Raw genomic sequence first — 16,053 nt, forward strand, 5'->3', positions numbered from 1 at the left:
TGCAAAAAATATTTCAGCTAAAAAAAAATCTATTTATAAAAATTTAAACAATGATATCTGTTTTGCTGATGAACTTGCTTTGATGTACAGTTAAAGTCAGAATTATTAGCCCCACTTTTTTTTCCCTTTATTAAATGTTTCCCAAATGATGTTTATCAGAGCAAGGAAATGTTCTCAGTATGTCTGATAATATTTTTTCTTCTGGAGAAAGTCTTAATTGTTTTATTTCGGCATGAATAAAAGCAGTTTTTAATTTTTTAAACACCATTTTAAGGTCAAGATTATTAGCCTATTTAAGCTGTATTTTTTCTTAAAGTCTACAGAACAAACCATTGTTATACAATAACTTGCCTAATTACCCTAACCTGCCTAGTTAACCTAATTAACCTACTGTAGTTAAGCCTTTAAATGTTACTTTGAGCTGTGTATAAGTCGTCACCTTAGAGTTATAAGGTTCTATCTGCCATTTTTGTCAAAATTGAGGTATTGACATATTCTTATTAAATGACAACTTATTTTCATTATGGGGTGTTTTTTATAAGTTGTTTACAATTTAAGACTTTTATTTTAAATAAATGCAAACATTACACTCATATTGTTTGCTGTGGAATGCTAAAACTCTGAAGCTCAAAATCATTCAGAACTCAGAGAGAACCTTAAAATTCCAAGGTGATGAAGTGTCTTGAAAAATATCTAGTAAATATTCATTACTGTCATCATGGCAAAGATAAAATAAATCAGTTATAAGAAATCAGATCAAACAACTATTATGTTTAGAAATGTGTTAAAAAAATCTTCTCTCCGTTAAACAAAAATTGAGGAGAAAAAATGTATAGGGGGGCTGCAATCCAGTACTGGGAAACATCTATACACTCCCATTTACACTCATACACTATGGGCAATTTAGTTTATTTAAGTCATCAATAGCGCATGTGTTTAGACTGTGGAGGAAATTGGAGCACCCAGTGGAAACCCATGCCAACATGGGGAGAACATGCAAACTCCGCACAGAAATGCCAAGCCAAGATTCAAATCAGCGACCTTCTTGCTGTGAAGTGACATTGCTAACCACTGAGCCACCGTGTCGCAAATCAATTCCTGAAAATGTTTAAAAATGGTGGTTATCTGTTTTTGCAGATGAATTCTTTCCTTATACATATTATATCACATTTTAAAAACTTTTTTATTGAATCATAAAACTGACAAGCATACAGGATTACATGATAACATATGTAACAGTCATACAAAACTTAGTAATGCAAAACATACATTAAACCAAAAAACCAAAAAAACATTCTATATGAGGGGATCCATCTCATTTAAATTATTAGATTGTACAGATATTTATTTTTTAATATTAGAGAGGTTTTTATAGCCTTCTTGTTTCTTGTAATTGAGGTCAAATAATTATAAAATATTTGTACATCTTTACACATTATATTACTATGCTTATTTAATTTATATATATATATATATATATATATATATATATATATATATATATATATATATATATATATATATATATATATATATATATATATATATATATATATACACACACACACACACACACAGTTAAAGTCAGAATTATTAGCCCCTCTGTGTTTTTTTTTTTTTTCCAATTCTGTTTAACGGAGAGAAGATTGTTTCAACACATTTCTAATCATACTAGTTTTAATAACTCATCTCTAATAACTGATTTATTTTATCTTTGCCATGATGACAGTAAATAATATGACTAGATATTTTCCAAGACACTTCTATACAGTTTAAAGTGACATTTAAAGGTTTAACTAGGTTAAACTAGGCAGGTTAGGGTAATTTGGTTTGTTCTGTAGACTATCAAAAAAATAAATAAATTAGCTTAAAGGGTTAATAATTTTGTCCTTAAAATGGTGTTTAAAAATTTAAAACTGCTTTTATTTTAGCCGAAAAAACAAACTTTAGACTTTCTCTGGAAGAAAAAATATTATCAGACATACTGTGAAAATTTCCTTGCTCCGTTAAACATCATTTGGGAAATAAAACAAAAATTTAAAAAAAATTCTAAGGGGGCTAAAAATTCTGACTTCAACTATATATATATCTTAATATTTGTAAAGTTTCTTAGTCCCTTGTTAGTTTCTTAGTCCCCTTTTTCATCAGGGGTCACCAACCGCCCACTTATCCAGCAGATGTTTTACGCAGCGAATGCACTTCCAGCTGCAACCCATCACTGGGAAACATCCATACACACTCATTCACACACATAGACTTAGGGCAAATTTAGCTTAACCAATTCACCTATAGCAATTTACATATACCTTAATATTTTGTATAAGATTTCTTTTCAATATTATTTAATATTGCAGGTTGATTTATCAAATAATTAGAGAAATGGGAAACACATTGATATTTTTAAACATCCTTTTGAAAACTAAATTGGTATTTGTTCTGTAAATATTATGTTATTTATTTATTTATTTATTAATCTGATGAAGCTTTAGCCAACTATATCACACATCAAATGATGATATTCCTGAGCTTTAAGAGCTGCATATCTGGTGAAGAGGCCACACGGTGGCACAGTAGGTAGTGCTGTCGCCTCACAGCAAGAAGGTTGCTGGTTCGAGCCTCAGCTCAGTTGGCGTTTCTGTGTGGAGTTTGCATGTTCTCCCTGCGTACGCGAACGCAGGTTTCCTCCGGGTGCTCCGGTTTTCCTCACAGTCCCCCAAATTCCGAAGACGTGATACAGGTGAATTAGGTAGGCTAAACTGTCCGTAGTGTATAAGTGTTAAGGAGTGTGTATGGATGTTTCCCAGAGATGGGTTGCAGCTGGAAGGGCATCCGCTGTGTAAAAACACGTACTGGATAAGTTGGCGGTTCATTATGAATGAATGAATGAATGAATATCTGATGAAGATTAGAGAAGAAACGGGAAAGGAGAGAGATGTGTGTGTGTGTTGCTTGTGTGTCTGTCAGGTAATGGAGAAGCTTTCATACTGAGATCAGGAGAACATGAAGTCTACAGGACACAAAAGAAGCGGGGATCTAAGACCACCCAGAAACAGGTAGAAACACACACACACACACACACACACACACACACACACACACACACACACACACACACACACACACACACACACAATCTGTGTCTCTGTGGGGAAGTGCTGAATGTCTGGCATTCGAAAGTCATAGCAGGTGGATCAGGTGTTTTATACACACACACGCACACACACTTACCACATTTTACCTCACTCTTTAAAAATGTGTATGTCTCTGATGTCACATGATTCTTCAGAGATCACGCTAATCTGCCGATTCGTTTATTCATTTTTTTTTTCCGCTTAGTCCCTTTATTAATCAGGGGTCGCCACAGCGGAATGAACCGCCAACTTTCACACAGTGATACCGGTAAATATCTGGAAAATTTCCGGAACGACTTTACCGGTATATTCAAAAAAGCGCTGTTCACACAGGCGAGGACGTTACGGAAATTTTCCGGAAAAGTGCATTCACACATCCATCCCAAAATAGCGGTAAATTCTGACATCATTTACCACAAGTGAGCTTTAAACGGCTGCGCTTGTGTTTGTAAACATTTGACTAAATTACAAACTCTGTGGATGATCAATATTGTGAACAACTTTCGCAGGATCACTTTCTCATGTGGACATGTTCATAATATGTGCGTGTGCAGGCGCTCACAGGCTGTTTCACAGGCACACGCAAAGCTTGAAGGTAAACAAACAACTGCTTATCATAAGCATCTCATCGATGATTATTTATACAGTTAGCATTAAGAAGAACATAGAAACGTGATCTGACTAATTTCTAGCAGCTAAATGTGTCTGGAAAAATATTCAAAGGCTTTTATTCTCATAAAACCGTGCGGATGTAAATGCATCTGACTGTTGTGATTGGCTAAAGCGGACGTCTCACGTCAGCACGTTCTAGACGTGCACTAGCTCTTTCCGGCAATCTTCCTTCTGCGTTCACACAGCGCAGCATTCCGGCAAATTGCCGGTAATGTTACAACTTCTCTTTCCGGAAAATAACCAGAACGAATTTACCGGTATTTTCAAAAAGGGCCTGTTCACACATACAACCTTTCCGGAAAATTGCCGGCAATTTTCAGGAAAGGTCTGTATGTGTGAAAGGGGCTAATATAGCCTACCCAATTCACCTGTACCTGTGTTTAAACTGGGGGAAACCGGAGCAACCGGAGGAAACCCACGGCTTCATGGGGAGAACATGCAAACTCCACACAGAAACGCCAACTGACCCTGCCGAACAACGGCTTTCTTGCTGTGAGGCGACAGTGCTAACCACTGACCCACCGTGCCGTCCCCCCAAACTCTCTTTAAGATTCTAAATGTGTATTCGAGTGAGAGAAACGACTCTTTAAAAGTTTACAATTAAAAACATTCAGAACTTTTATGTTGAAAGATTTTCCTCCTGTCTCTGTTTTTAAAGCTTTGGCCTTTCCTAACACTTTCAGCTTCCTCGACTACCACAAAAGCAGCGCAGTGGTGCATAAAGCAGTGTGTGTGTGTGTGTGTGTGTGTGTCATGTGGGCAGGCTGGTGTTATTCTTTCCTCTGTGGCAGATCTTTATGAGTCATATAAACACAGGCTGGTCAGAAACGTTGATAATTGGAGAGTTACATAAATGGCTAAATCCTCTGAAAGGGGTTTCTGGGCTGCTTCTGAAAGGGAGGCCCCGCCGTGATCCTGCAGCATTAGCGGCTAGCTAAAGAAAACTCGCTAATTACTTCCTGCTGTGGAGCTTCTGAGGAAGGTGTTTGGACAAATTAAATCCCAGCCATCTACTGTAAGAGCCAGAGAACTGTGTGTGTGTGTGTGTATGTGTATGTTTGTGTGTGCATGATTATTTTGTGTGTGTGTGTTTGTGTGTCTGTAAATGTTTGTGGGTGCATATGTGTGTGTGTTTCTTTGCATGCGTGTGTGTGTGTGGTTGTTCACTTGTGTGTGTTTGTTTGCTTGTGTGTATTTGTGTTTGTATGTGTGTGTGTGGGTGCATATGTGTTTGTTTTTGTGTGTGCGTGCTTATGAGAGCGTGTGATTGTTTGGACGTGTGTGTGTTTTTGTGTGTGTCTGTGTATGTGTGTGTGTGTGTGTGTGTGTGTGTGTGTGTGGTTGTTCACTTGTGTGTGTTTGTTTGCATGTGTGTATTTGTGTTTGTATGTGTGTGTGTGTGTGTCGGTGCATATGTGTTTGTTTTTGTGTGTGCGTGCTTATGAGAGCGTGTGATTGTTTGGACGTGTGTGTGTTTTTGTGTGTGTGTGTGTGTGTGTGTGTGTGTGTGTGTGTTTGCTTGTGTACAGCTTTGACTAGATATAGATGATATAAGAGAATTCACTCCAGGCAGTGGAAAAATGAAATAAAACACACACACACACACACACACACACACACACACACACACACACACCTATTTATATGGGTGACACGTGGTGCAGTAGATACTGCTGTCGCCTCACAGCAAGAAGGTGGCTGGTTTGAGCCTCGGCTCTGCGTTTCTGTGTGGAGTTTGTATGTTCTCCCCGTGTTGGCATTAGTTTCCTCTGAGTTCTCAGGTGTCCCCCAAAGTGAATGAATAAATACACACACACACATATATATATATATATATATATATATATATATATATATATATATATATATATATATATATATATATATTTATATATATATATATATATATATATATATACATACATACAACAGTTCTGTTGGTTCTTGAATCTGATTGATAGCCGTGTAATATCTTGCCCACAAAAGGGGTTCCTACAAAAGGGGTGTTAGATTCTCTGTGTTTGATTTTCTTTTTTATGTACACGATTGTGCCCTCGAACTGTTGTATAAACGCAATATCACACTCGTAGCAGTGAGATTTGGCTGTATATATAGTATATATATACATTTGGCTATATATAGCAGTGATGTCAATGCATGCCTCCCATCAGTGCCAACATACAGCCACATCGCACTGCTACTCATGTGATATTGCTCATTTATATATTAGCCCCCATGAATTATTAACCCCCTTTTTATTTTATCCCCAATTTCTGTTTAACAGAGAGCAGATTTTTTCAACACTAACCATAATAGTTTTAATAAGTCATTTCTAATAACTGATTTGTTTTATCTTTGTCATGATGACAGTAAATAATATTTGACTAGATATTCTTCAAGACACTTCTATACAGCTTTAAGTGAAATTTATTGGCTTAACTAGGTTAGTTAGGTTAACTAGGCAGGTTAGGGTAATTAAGCAAGTTATTGTATTATGATGGTTTGTTCTTTTTTTTTGTAAAAAAAAAAATAATAATAGCTTAACCCATTACCCGCATGCTCTACCAAATGGTTGACCATATTTTGATTGATTTAAATAATGACTGTTAAAGACATTTAAAGAATGACGAGGGACTGTTTTAAATATTGGTTTACACACACAGCATTGTTGGTTTACAAGAAATTTAAATAAACATAATCCTGTTGCTGTATTATACTTGATTTTGGTTTTAATGTAAATTAAAAAAAGAATATGTTAAATGAGAAACTGAAATATTTTATGGCAAAAACTTAAAAAGATGATTTAGTATTCAAAAACGTTTTATTTTGAATATGTTTTTAAATAAATTGGTCTTACACTTCATATTTTCCACACTATATGTATTCATTCCGGTACTTTTGCCATAAACTGATATATCAACCATTTGATAGAGGCTGGTATTTAAAAAATGATGGGATGTGTTGAAAAAAAATGCATTGAGTGTGTTTACTAACAACATTAGGAGTTAAGTTTTTTTATAGTGCGGCAGTGAAGGCTTAAAGGGTGCTTATAAATTTGTGCTTAAAATGGTGTTTAAAAAATTTAAAACTACTTTTATTCTAGCCAAAATAAAACAAATAAGACTTTCTCCAGAGGAAAAAATATAATCAGACATACTGTGAAAATTTCCTTGTTCTCATAAACATCATTTGGGAATTATATATATATATATATATATATATATATATATATATATATATATATATATATATATATATATATATATATATATATATATATATATATATATATATATATATGTTGCAATTTATTAAAATAAATAGCTCAAAATCACATGTACATAAGTATTACAGCCTTTGGCGTGAAGCTATAAATTGAGCTCTGGTTCATTCTATTTCCACTGATCATTCTTGAGATGTTTCAGCAGCTTCATTGAGTTCACCTGTGGTCAATGCAGTTAATTGAACATGATTTGAAAAGGCATACACCTGTCCATAAAAGGTCCTAAGACAATAGCTGCGTCCCAAATGGCACACTATACACTATGCACTCATGCACTATGTACTTATGCACTTTCACACTCGACAGGATAGTATATGTATGTAGTGGCGTCCCAAATGGCACACTAATGGTTTTTTACTAAGCGGAAATTCAAACCGTTTCCCTAATGACGTTTGACGGTTGCCAAATAAGTGAAATAAACGACCAAATTATCAAATATTACCTGCCGTGAGTATAACTGCATTCACCATCGGGAGGCGCTATAATCACTCTCGTATAAGAATTTTGCTTTCACCATCCAAAATAAATAAAGTTATCCAACATGTGCGTCCGATAGCTCCGCCCCTTCCGCTACTTAAGCAAACCTGCGGTCGTTGAGTGCGTGAAGTGTCCATCATTACACACTTCATTTTAGCGGCTGAATAAGTGCATCATCCGGGTATTTAAGTACACTTATTATTTTTAGAGTTTTCAGTGTGAACACACTACTTACACTATTTATACTACAAAATGGCGTAGAATAGAGCATAAGTATGCGATTTGGGACGCAGCTAATGTTTTTTTTTTTTTTTTTTAATCACATTGGCAGATTATTGAGTTTGTTTTAATTAAAGAAACACTTGTTTATTTTTGTTGTTGCTTGTTTATAAAATGCTTCTTGATTTAAGATTTTTTATATATATATATATATTTGGACTAGAAACAAGACAAAAAAGTAAGAAAAGCATCTTCTGCAGTATTGTTTGGTGTGCTTTAGTGATAAACATTCAAAGTCCAAAATAAACCAGTAATATTAATGCAACATCTCCAGCAGTCAGTGTAACATGCATGAGTTTGTCCTGTCAAACTGTAGCAGAAATATGACAAATGTTCAACAATATGAAAATGTGACCTTTGTCTGTAGTTAATCAGTCTTGCGTGTCTCTGTCTTTCCATCCTCTTTTCTTACATTCGTCTGCTGTGTGTGTGTGCTGTGTGTGCTTCAGGCTTTATAGTGTGTGTGTGTGTGTCTCCAGAGACTCAGTGGGATACCAGTCAAATGTTGTAATGGTGGCTTTGAGATTGTATTTGGTTTTCCTCAATTGTTTTTAACGGATCTTAGGAATCTAGATCCTATTACTTCAGAGGCCGGCCCGAGGCACACACTCACCACTAATCTGCCATGCAAATTAAATCTTTCCCCTCGTGCATAAGTGTGTGTGTGTGTGTGTGTGTGTGTGTGTGTGTGAACATTTCCCTATTACACCTTTGGACTTATTTATGTCCATTATTGCAGTACATGTGGCCATTGGCATACAAAAATTGAAGAAAAAAAAAAAAAAAGATCAGTTTTGTATTTATTTTGATTTATTTTTTTTGTGGACAGAAAAGTGTTGAATATGTTTTAAATGTCTTGTGAAATGTTAAATACTTTTCAATTATAAGTGGTGTTTAACTAGGATGATATTTTCTCAACACATTTCTGAACATAATAGTTTTAATAAATCATTTCTAATAACATATTTCTTTTATCGTTGCTATGACGACAGCACATAATATTTGACTAGATATTCTTTAAGATTCTAGTATTTAGCTTAAAGTGGCATTTAAAGGCTTAACTAGGTTAATTAGGCAAGTTACTGGACAACAGCGGTTTGTCCTGTAGATGATTAAAATATTGTTGAAAGGGAGCTAATAATTGACCTTAAAATTCATATTTAAAAATGGATTTAAAAATTGCTTTTATTCCAGCCAAACTAAAACAAATAAGACTTTTTCCAGAATAAAAAATATTATCGGTAATACTGTAAAAATATCCTTGTGAAATATTTTAAAAATAATACAAATTTTACAAAAGGGGATTAATTTTGTCTTTGGATGTATGTCAATCAGTTGATACTATTTCAAGAGTTCACACTTGGCTGATGATTGGGTATAAAGCTTGTTTGGCATGCCCTGGGAGAGAGCCCTGAGCTCATAAGATCCTTGAGCCCTGGGCTCCCTCCCATTTGCATGGCGAGAGGGGAGTTTGAGCTCTGGTATATCTCGAGAACTCCCCTACTGTAGTAGCTAATGAACAGAAAGTGATTGCTCTTAAGAGATAACAACTTACTAGGAGCATGTCTATGGAGCTGATTTAGATTAGTCAATTAAGTTGCATGTTTTTGGACGATGGGAGAGAACCGGGGAACCCAGGGAAAACCCTTGTGAGAACGGGGAGAATATGTTAACTCTGCACAGAAACGTCGGCTGGCTTGGTAAGGACTAGAACCAGTGACGTTCCTGCTGTGAGGCAACAGTGCTAACCACTGGGCCACCGTGCCACCCGTCTAGGAAAGGAGGAGGAGTATGGGAACGAAGGATTCTTCAAAACGAAGATGATTGTTATATGGAACTTAAGGTATTTATAGGAATCATCTGATTGGTCATCATAAATTGGATAATGCGGTACCAGCCACAAGCGATCATAAGCACGTGATCTTCTCGAAATAAGTTAAAAAATAATAGTGCTGTCAATCGATAAAAAAAAAAAAACGAATTAATCACACTTTTTTAAAAGAAATAATCGCGATTAATTGCATTTTCAAGACTAAAACTTGTAATTTTGGCTATTCAAATGTAAAATTAATGTAAAGGCAAGACAAAAACTATTTAAATTCAAAATATAATTGTTTATTGGAATTTTTGTTTAACTTGTAACACAGATTTCTTCATGTAAACAACAAACCCACAATAAACCATCAAGATCCTGGCTTGACAGCCATATTTATTACAGAAATGAAAACACAGGCATGTTAATGACATTTAAATATCAAAACAATCAATGCCAATAAAGAAAACATTGATTTCCATGTTGGATTCTAAGTGGACTGCAAAAAAATGCCAAAACACAGGAATTGCAGATATGGATAATGGAAAATTGTAAAAATTTAAAGTATTGAATACAAACAATTGTACTTAACAGAAAAAAAAAGACTGCATCTGCGTTAATTGTGTTAATTTATTTTAACACGTTAAATATTGCAAATTAATCACATGCGTTAACGCACTAATTTTGACAGCGCTGATAAATAAACTTCACTTATCATATTAATAAGCTTTATTATTCTCTTATGCAGTTTAAAATAGATATTACTTTCATTCTACTTTGAAAAAAAAATATTATTTGTGCTTTTTTGTGTTGCTCAGTGATGTCAACATATGCTGGGATAGTTGGTGGTTCATTTCCCTGTGGTGACGCCTGATTAATAAAGGTACTAAAAGAAAATGAATGAATCAATGACTTGCTTTTATTCCAGCCAAACTAAAATAAATAAGACTTTCACCAGAAGAAAAAAATATATAGATAATAGGAAATACTGTGAAAATATCCTTGGGTAATATTTGAAAATGTATTAAAACTTCAAAGAAGGGATCACAATTTTGCCTTTGAATATATGTCATTCATTTAATACTTAATCATATTTACTCATGCAATTTAAAATTCATATCAGCTTCATGAAACATTTATAAAAAGATTTTTGTTGTGCCCCGGCTGGGCCAGTTGCTCTGTTAATCACTGTTGCTCTGTAATATCAATCGAAAACATTTGAAGCTTTGAAATGATAAATAGTTTGTCATGATCGCTTTATGTTTAGATAATAATATAATGACTTTAAAATGTAATTGTAAATAGTCCGACAGGGTTGAATCTATTACCCTTCCTACGTAACAAAAAAGTGGGGTAAAAGATGTAATCAGAAGTCTTACACCTTTCCAATGATATATAGTGTGTGAAATTGTATGGATGGCTGACGTGAAACTGATGTTTAGACACAGTGTCGAGATCCCGAAGCGCAAGTGTTTCGAAACACTGCACCGAAGCATGAGCCGAAGCACTCAAGTCACGTGACTAAAGTGTTTCGAAACACCTAGTCACGTGACTAAAGCGATTCAAAGCATTGATAAGCTTAGAAACGTTTCAAGACCTGGCGAATCGTCATTTGACTCCCAAGGTCTCAAATCAATCTCTGTCTCATATGTCTTAGAGGACTGTGTGTTTGCTTAATGATTTTATGCTTTGCATGATGTTTTGGGTTCGAATCCCAACTTGTACAAATACTCTGAAATCATGGTTTTATGTATTTTAATCATGTTTCTGTTTTGTGTAGCCTAAATAGGATACAGCTACAGTTATGCCATCAATTTAGCATCATTTTTGTAACACTGTAAAACAATAATAAATATTTTTACAGTATGGTTGGGTTTATGGGTTAGGGTAGACATTAATAAAATACAATAAATGGGAAATTTAATGAATAATATAAATAATTCTTGATAACTTCAGGCCACCGTTTTTGATCTAGCAACAACCCTGTTTTAAGACAAAAACAAGACATATTTATTCACAAATTGTTTATTCGGATATCAGACCAATGTTGAAACAAAACGATACAAGAGCAAAGCATTACCAACTGGTGTTAAAGCATTTCAAAACAACTGTGACAGACCGGCTTCGAAACCTACTAACCCTGCATGGAAGTCTGACATCTTATCCACTGTACTATGTTACTTGAGAATGATGAGTACAAAGTTGGGTTTAATGCCTCAATTTGTTCAATCGTTCTTTGCTGAAGCTGTTTCAGTGCAATACATAAAAAATGACCACTAGATGTCACTGTAGAGTGAGGTTTCGAAACGTTTCGAAGCTTCGACACATTTGCTTCGACTGTTTCAGTGTTTCACGAAGCCTCGCTTTGCCCACCACTATGAAATTGTCCATATGTGTATGAGTGTGAATGAGTGTGTTTCCCAGTGATGGGTTGCGGCTGAAAGGGCATCCACTGCATAAAACATATTCTAGATAAGTTGACAGTTCATTCCGCTGTGGCGATTCCAGATTAATAAAGGGACTTTATAACATACCCCTATAGCAGGGGTGGCCAACCCTGTTCTTGGAGTGCCACCTTCCTGCAGATTTCAGTTGCAACCCATATCAAACACACCTGAACCAATTAATTAGGACCTGATCACCACGTGATAATTACAGGCAGGTGTGTTTGATGTGGGTTACAACTGAAATCTGCAAGAGGGTGGCTCTCAGGAACAGTGTTGGCCACCCCTGCCCAATAGTGTTGAATGTGAACGATTGATGAATTAATAAGCTTCATCATTTACTCATATACAGTTTTAAATTCACTTTATTTTCATTCTGTTATTAGAAAAAAAAAATGCTGTGCTATTTGTTTTGCTCAGTGATGTCATCAGCACCATGGAGTGACATCATTTTGGAGGGAACGCATCAACCCAAACTGAAGTAATATAATTTTTCCCTTTGCCTGAATGTCATTTATTTAATACTAAATCACATGTATCATATTAATAAGCTGTGTCATTTACTAATGCAGTTTTACAAATATATTACTTACTCTAAAAATTTTTATTGTGCTTTTATGTTGTACAGCGACGTCATCATCAGTGCCAGGAAGTGACACCATTTTGGAGGGAGCAGCCCAAACTGATGTGAGTGTTTGCGGTTGAAATTGTGTTTATTGTGGTTTTGGGTTCAGTTTGCTATCATTTTATCTTGAATGACTGAATTTGTTGTTCAAAAAATGGTTAAAGAGTGCAAAAAGTTGCATCAAGCCATTGATACTTAAATAAGAAATGCTGTTTTGACGGAGAAATGCCTGATGTTATCCACAACTTGTTTGACATTTTATGTGTTTTGTTGTGATTGTGTGCATAATCCAGATATAATGGTGTCTGCTTTGAACCGTGTGTGTGTGTGTGTGAGCTAAAGAGATCAGTGGTTATTGCAGTTTTGAGTGTTGTTTATATGCTGGATTTGACCACCGGAACATGTTTATGTTGTTGAGATGGGAATTAATTAGCGTGTGTGTGTGTGTGTGTGTGTGTGTGTGTGTGTGTGTGTGTGTGTGTGTGTGTGTGTGTGTGTGTGTGTGTGTGTGTGTGTGTGTGTGTGTGTGTGTGTGTGTGTGTGTGTGTGTGTGTGTGTGTGTGTGTGCTGATTAGACTTCATTATATGTCATATAGTCTTGGGTCATTGTGAGGTCAGACTTTGCCCACATTTTGTGCAAATAGAATTATGATTAATATAACGATATGGTTTAATGTATTATTTATTATTATGATTGTGTATTGGGTTTAATATTTTAGTTTTAGTAGTGGTGTGTGCTTTTTCTGATACTTCTTTTTTTGTTTGTTTATTGTGCAGTAATTTATTTCAGGTTTAGTTTGATATTTTTTTTTCTCCCCTAGTAATTTTATTCATAGTGACTTACAGGTGACACAATTTTATTTTATTTTAACTTGATTCTAAAATGTATTTAATGTTAAAACTATATTTTATTTATTTTAATGAATTTCATTCATTCATTTTCTTTTCAGCTTAGTCCCTTTATTAATCTGTGCTCGCCACAGCACAAAGAACCACCAACTTATCCAGCATATGTTTTACGCAGCGGATGCCCTCCCAGCTGCAACCCAGTACTGGGAAATCATTTATTTTAATATTTCATTATTTATTTATTTTTACCAAGACCAATTAATACTATTTATTTATTTATTTTTTTTATTTTTTTATTTATGTTATTTTATTAATTTATACATTTATTTTATTTTTATTTATTATTATTTTTTTATTAAATTATTTTTATTTAATTAAATTCATTTGTTATTTAATTAGATTTAATTTTGTATTTTTTCTACATTTTTATTTAATTTTAAATTTTCAAAATTACATTTATTTTATTTTAATTGAATACAATTTTCTATTTAATTTAAATTGATTACATTTAATTTTTATTTAATTAAATTGTATTTTATTTTTTATTTAATTAATTATTTTAATTAAATTTAAATTATTTTTAATTGAATTACAATTAAATTACATTTTAAATTGTTTTTAAACAAATTTTATTAAATTTTTTAAGTGAATTGAATTTATTTTAATTAATTATAATTTTCAATTGAATTTAAATTAATAACATAACATTTTTTTATTTAATGACATTTTTTTTTATTTTTCAATTCAATTTATTTTATATAATTTAATTTAATAAAAAGTTTAGTTTAATTTTATTTCATTTAATTATTTTATGTTAGTACTAGTGGTCAATGACTAGTATTTTATATATTACTTATTATCATAGTTTTAGCTAAAAAATAAAATAAAAATGTCTTCATTACTTCATTACTGAATGAGCAGGTTTTGTATGACCAGAGGGTGATTAACATCATATTTTAGTTTTTGGATGAACTTCGCTCTTCATTTATACTGAACGAATGAACAGTTCAACATTTCAAATCAATCAATCCATTAAGCTTTTGTAAGTGTGTGTGTGTCTGCGTGTGTGTGCCTGTGTGTGTGTGTGTGTGTATATGGGTGTGTGTATATATGCGCGTGTGTGTGGGTGTGAACTCACCTCATTTCAAGGTCAATTAAGTGTAAATGAACTGGTGAAGGATCAATAACCTGAGGTTGAGCCCCAGAGCCGTTGGCTGTGTAGAAATGGCCCACATATGCTGATCCTGCATCAGTCTTACAGTGCCCCTCTGAGACCCACACCCCTCTGTTCTATATATATATATATATATATATATATATATATATATATATATATATATATATATATATAAACCCTTAAACACTTACTGGAAAATATGATAGAATTTTTTTTAAATTGAATTTAATCAAAGTTCTAGTTTAATCAAATATATACAGCAAAAAACCTACATTAAAAATCTCCCCTAGTAATTCGAATCAGAGTCACTTTCAAGTGACATAATTTTATATTTGTTTAATTAAAAACGTTTTTTATATATATATATATATATATATATATATATATATATATATATATATATATATATATATATATATATATATATATATATATATATATATATTATTTTTTTTTTTTTTTTTTTTATTATGTGTATATAAATTTATATATTTTTTATTTATGTTTTTTATTTTAGTTGATGTTAATATGATTATTTTTATATTTAATATTATTCCATTTTTTTTACATTTAATTAAATTATTTTAATTAAATTTAGCAAAAAAAAAAAATTCTTTTATATAATAAAATAAAAATAAAAACACTTATCACTATAATTATTACTATTTTTATTACACATAATACATAATAATAATGATAATAATAATTACTAGTGTAAATACATCCTCTTTTTTATACTGACAAATTAATGTTATCCTTTTCCATGTTGCTGCCTCTTTAAAATGCTTCATAATGCCGTCACACACTGTCATGTTCACAGTTAAACTAAACACATTTCTGTGTGTCAAACGTGCTCATTCCCAGCACACTATATTTCCATTAACTCACTTTTCCCTCTGAGTTGAGGATTTGTCCTGTCGGCTGTAATGGGAAGAGTGCTGTGAAAGAGACTCATGGGGGAATCTGGCCTTTTCCTCCACACGCGCTGCATAATATCAGTCTGAGAGGAAAAGCTCCTGAATCGAGCGTCATCTCAGAGAAAAACCTCCTGAGAGCAGATTTCAGCTCCACAATCTGATACAGAGAGCGTAAAAAAAGGGCATAATAGGTCGCTTTTAAAAGGTATTGTATACTTTTTGGGTGGCACGGTGGCTCAGTGGTTAACAGGTCAGTTGTCATTTCTGAGTTTGCATGTTCTCCCTGTGTTGGTGTAGGTTTCCTCCGGGTGCTCCGGTTTCCCCCACAGTCCAAACACATGCTCTGAATTTACTAAATTGGCTGTAGTGTATGAGTGTGTGTGTGT

General features: G+C 33.6%; 1 long non-coding RNA gene across 2 annotated transcripts in view; it reads left to right on the plus strand.

Moving 5' to 3' along the window:
• LOC137496855 (uncharacterized) overlaps positions 1-16,053 on the plus strand; it is a 132,892-nt gene that overhangs the window by 6,265 nt on the left and 110,574 nt on the right. The window contains exons 3-5 of one of the 2 annotated variants that reach the window (XR_011017491.2): positions 2,965-3,053; positions 12,520-12,580; positions 12,728-12,786. This is a non-coding gene — a long non-coding RNA (uncharacterized lncRNA). Of the gene's footprint in view, positions 1-2,964; positions 3,054-12,519; positions 12,581-12,727; positions 12,787-16,053 lie in introns of those variants that run through there. The other variant, XR_012388238.1, reaches the window with a different exon arrangement.

The sequence above is a fragment of the Danio rerio genome, chromosome 12 (genome assembly GCF_049306965.1).
Source record: "Danio rerio strain Tuebingen ecotype United States chromosome 12, GRCz12tu, whole genome shotgun sequence".
In the NCBI taxonomy this organism is placed as follows: domain Eukaryota; kingdom Metazoa; phylum Chordata; class Actinopteri; order Cypriniformes; family Danionidae; genus Danio; species Danio rerio.